Below are 4734 nucleotides of genomic sequence, written 5' to 3'. Positions count from 1 at the left end.
AACTTGGCGGCGATCTCCGCCACAGTCTCCGTCGTCTGCCTCATATCCAAGAACTCCCTGGCCAGCTGCTGAAGCTCGACAGTCGGCGCGAACTCTGCCCTGAACCTGGTCACGAAGTCTGACCAAGTCATAGCCTCGACAGCCGAGGCTCCCAACGAGTCCCCCACAGACTCCCACCAATCCCTAGCTCGGTCTCGTAAACACCCTGCTGCGAACCTCACCTTCGACCCCTCGGGGTAGAAGCTAATCATTTGTGCAGACTCAATGTCTGCAATCCATCGTCTGGCAGCTATGGGGTCCTTCGCCCCGTGAAAATCCGGCGCACCAATGCCCCGGAAGTCCTTGAAGGACAGTGTGCAAGATCCCGACTGGCCAGATGCCATGTCGCTCCTGAATGCCCGGAGGCGATCCTCCATCAACTCCAATATCCCTTCCTTGATCGACCCGAAGATAATGGGGGTCAACTCAAGGATGCCTCTGGTGATCTCTGACGCGATAAACTTGCGTAGCCCCTCATCTACTAGCTCGGAACCTGATCCCGAACCCGATCCCTCTCCTGTACTGCCAACTGCTGGCCTCGAGCGTAGTACCACCATTCTGAAATACATAAATAATAACAAAAGTACTCACTAATTTTAATATTTATGACCTAACAAACTTAGACTAACTATGCACTTATAGGCAGTGTACCTAATCAGATTACAGTATATCTTAGGTAAGTCGGGTGTCGATCACAGGGAACGGTGGTGAATTAATTTAAAATATTTGATTATAGGCTACAGGTCACATGAAAGAATAAAGAAATAGTTTAATAAATCTCAAACTAACAATTAATTAACAACTTTCGATAAACTAACAGGAAAACAAATCTCTTCAGGTACTTTGATTTAGATAAATTACACCTTAAAAACATAGACAATTGCATACATAAATTCATTTATTTATGTTCACTGATTCCTAAAATGATTAGATTCGCGTTCACTACAACTAATCCTTTAGCAAACAAGTCAATTCAAACAGTGATCAGTTGATTAAACTAACATGCTTCCTAGTGTTCAGTTCGTATCAAGCAAGACTTGTAAATATAGTTAATCAAATTACTAATTCAATTTAATCTCTTGTTGATGGTCATCAAACAAGGCTCACACATTAACTTACTTATTCCCAAGTTAATCCTAGTTTCACATTCATTATTCTTAGACTTATAATCTCGATGGTCATCAAAATCATAAGCAACAAGCAATCAAGCAGATGTTCATACAACTCAATTTACTTAATAATTAACAGCAAATAATTATCATTAATACGTAAGGATCTTCTAACAAGCTTGGCAAGATAAATTAAACATAAACAAATAATTCAATATAGCAATTAGTCTAATAATCAAAGCTTCATTCAATCATAAACGCAAAGTAAAAGGTTCTTACACCCAAATCAGAAACTAAATACAGAATAGTAACACAATGGAATGCTAAACATGGTCACGTTAACAACCCATATGATTACCGACATGTATCCGCTCTCCAATCCTTCCGATCTCCGCTCCCGTTAGCTTAACGGCCTTCCGGCCGCCTCCTAGATCCTCAAAACGACAACTATGAAGTTTTCTTGTTGCACAAGTCGAAGTGGAATATCATAGATTATGAAACTGGTGGAATGATATGGGGTATTTATAGTTGATGGAGATGGAATTATATGGAATATCAGAGTTGGATTGGAATAAGGAAACTAATGTGGCTTAGGGATTAAGCAAATAAAGATAAGGAAAGTGGTGCTTGGGGAATAAGTAACTTGGAGGGAATTTCCGTCCAGCTTTTATGCTTCATCTTCAAGGCCGATTTTGGATAAGATAAGTGTCAAATTAGCCAAAAGTCCCTATCACATAAGTCGTAGGAAATTTCGTCTAGTTTTCAGAACATTGTGAATCTCGTCAATTGGACTTGTGAGTCATCAGATATACCCAAAACACTGAAGAGGGGTCAATCTGCCACCAATATCCTTTTTGCATCTTTTCAGCTCCATTCTCTTTCTTTTGCATTCCATCTCCCATTTTAAATGTAATTAAATATTTCAAAGCATATTAAGTATATTTTAGTTCTAAATAATAATAATAAAGGCTAAAATATTAAGATATGTTATACATATATATATATATATATATATATATATATCAAATACAAAGCATGTGTGTGATGTACCGCTACCGCGCCAGCTCCTTCCCCTTCAAAGAAGAGGTACCTGAAACCAAAACTAAAAACTGTAAGCACGAAACTTAGTGAGTTCCCCCAACATACCGCATACCATACAATCACATATCATGTATACTGTCGGGCAATTCTGGGGTGCCCGGCCTAACCGGTACGGCCATTCTGGGGTGCAGACGTACCCGTGTCAAGCCGTTCTGGGGTACTGACTACCCATCGGTCCTAACAACCGATCCTCGGCGACTATTTCACCCCCTACTGCTACTATCACATATATCGTAACATAACACATTATCAGACATATCTGGGGTGTCCGATCTACCCTTCGGTCCTAACGACCGAAACTTGGGGACTATTCCCTCTTACTACCACTATCACATATAACATATCATGCCAACATATAAACGTATTATCACATAATGTCAGACATATCTGGGGTGTCTGACCTACCCTTCGGTCCTGACAACCGAACTCTACTACTATCACATATACATATCATGCCAGCATATAACATATCAGGTAGTAGCAAACCTAGATGTTATCACAAAGACAATCATCTAACATACAACTCCTACTGGTGGGCCGACATTGTGGCCGTAGACCCACCGCTACTGGAAGGTAACTCACCTCAAAGTAGCTGATGATCGGTGTGGGAACTAACTGTCTTCTGCTGCTGCTGCTCTGGAAATCCTCCGGCTAATAATTCCCACAAAACACTTAGTCAAATACTGCTAACCGACCTCAGGGTAAAATGACCATTTACCCCTAACCAACCAAGAGTCAAAGTCAAAGTCAACTTCCAATTGACCTGACTCGCCGAGTCCATGAAGAACTCACCGAGTCCATGCGAGCAGACACCCCACTCGCTTCCAGATCCTTATCCAAACATCCTTTATGAGGATCTGGGGTTTCTGGGACTAACGCAACACGTTAGATTGCTAATCCTACGTGAAAACACGAAGGGTTGGACTTCTGGCACTTAAACCCTTCGTACACAATAACAACTCATGCAACTCGCCGAGTTTGAAGAACAACTTGTCGAGTACCAGGCAATCTTCATAGGACTCGCCGAGTTGTTCATCCAACTCGTCGAGTCTAAGGCCGTATTCATAGAACTCGTCGAGTTCCACCTTGGGACTCGCCGAGTCCCTTGACCCATTTCGCATATGAGCCAAATCTGAGACATGCAACTCTTCAAAACCACAGATCTATGATCCTAGGGCATGCTTAACACGTAAAGTTGCAAACTTTACGTGCATGCATGGCCCTATAAGCTCAAAAATGGAATTCTAAGCTCTTTAAGAGGTCATTCACTCCATGGGGTCCTTAATCACTTCAACCACAGCAATTTTATGCTTCTAACACGTCCATAAAGTCTAGATCTGAAGTCCTTTCGGATTATTAAGCACAAACACATGGATTTTGGTCTTTTAGGGCTTGCAAACCACCAAATTGGGACAAAATGGGATCTAAAGAACTATAGATCAAGGTAGAGACTTTACTACCTGAATGAAAGCTTCTCCCAAAGTAGATTTCGGATCTACTCCCTCTCTTGCACTCCTCAAACTCTTTTCTTCTTCTTCTAAGCTCCAATTCCCTTCACCAAGCAAGGACTCACTCACAAGCACAAAATGGGGGACTAGGGACTCTCACTACAGCTCTCTGGAAGTGTTAAGGACAAGGGGCCAAGTTAATGTGCTTAAATAGGGTGACAATGATCGGGTTAGGGTTTTTGCCCAAACAGGGCCTACTCGCCGAGTCCACGGCTCGGACCCCGTGTCCCATCTCGCTCCTACTTGGCGAGTTGGTCCTTCAACTCACCGAGTCCAAGGCAAAATGCAAAAATTAAGAATTTAAAATTACAAGAAGTACGTACTAGGAACCAGGTGCTACAACACTCCCGTGTGCGACCACACACACACCCTAGGACCGCAAACCCACTTCTAGGACCCTTAACTTACACTACAATCGAGTATAGACCTAGGACACTTCATGTATGCAAGTATGGACCTTGAAAACACCACAAAGGCACCTCTCATCATGAGTGTACGGCCGCACACCCATGGTCGCACACACCTTTAAGTTGGCCATACATCTCCTTCATGCAATCCTTTAAGGTCCTAACACTTAGTGCAAGCAGTTCCAAGTCTCTATAGTGGTTTTGCATCACATCTAGTGGTGAAATACCTTCATCTGACTCTTTTATGTGTCATTACATGTTAATTAGGATCAAATTGTGTTCAAGGCTTCACTTGAACACCCAGCTTTCCGTATCGATCCTTCAAATAAACCACTTACCCTAGGTGAGTTCATACCCTTACATTTTCCATATTTTAATGTTTTCATGGGGGAATACAAGCCAAACTCAAAGTATTTTATTAAGTTTTAAACTTATTAATACAGTCTAATGATTTCCACGTTTGATAACATATTCGGATATTTTATCCCTTTTTAGTAATATGTTGAGCATAAGGGAAACTTTTGTTTTGGAAATCTAACTTCATAGCTTTCAGAAAGGTTTTTATAAAGC

This window comes from Lactuca serriola, chromosome 7, assembly GCF_051521515.1.
Source record: "Lactuca serriola cultivar US96UC23 chromosome 7, Lser_US96UC23_V15, whole genome shotgun sequence".
Classification (NCBI taxonomy): Eukaryota; Viridiplantae; Streptophyta; class Magnoliopsida; order Asterales; family Asteraceae; genus Lactuca; species Lactuca serriola.
The sequence above is the reverse complement of the archived record's forward strand: the minus strand, read 5'-3'. Positions refer to the sequence as shown.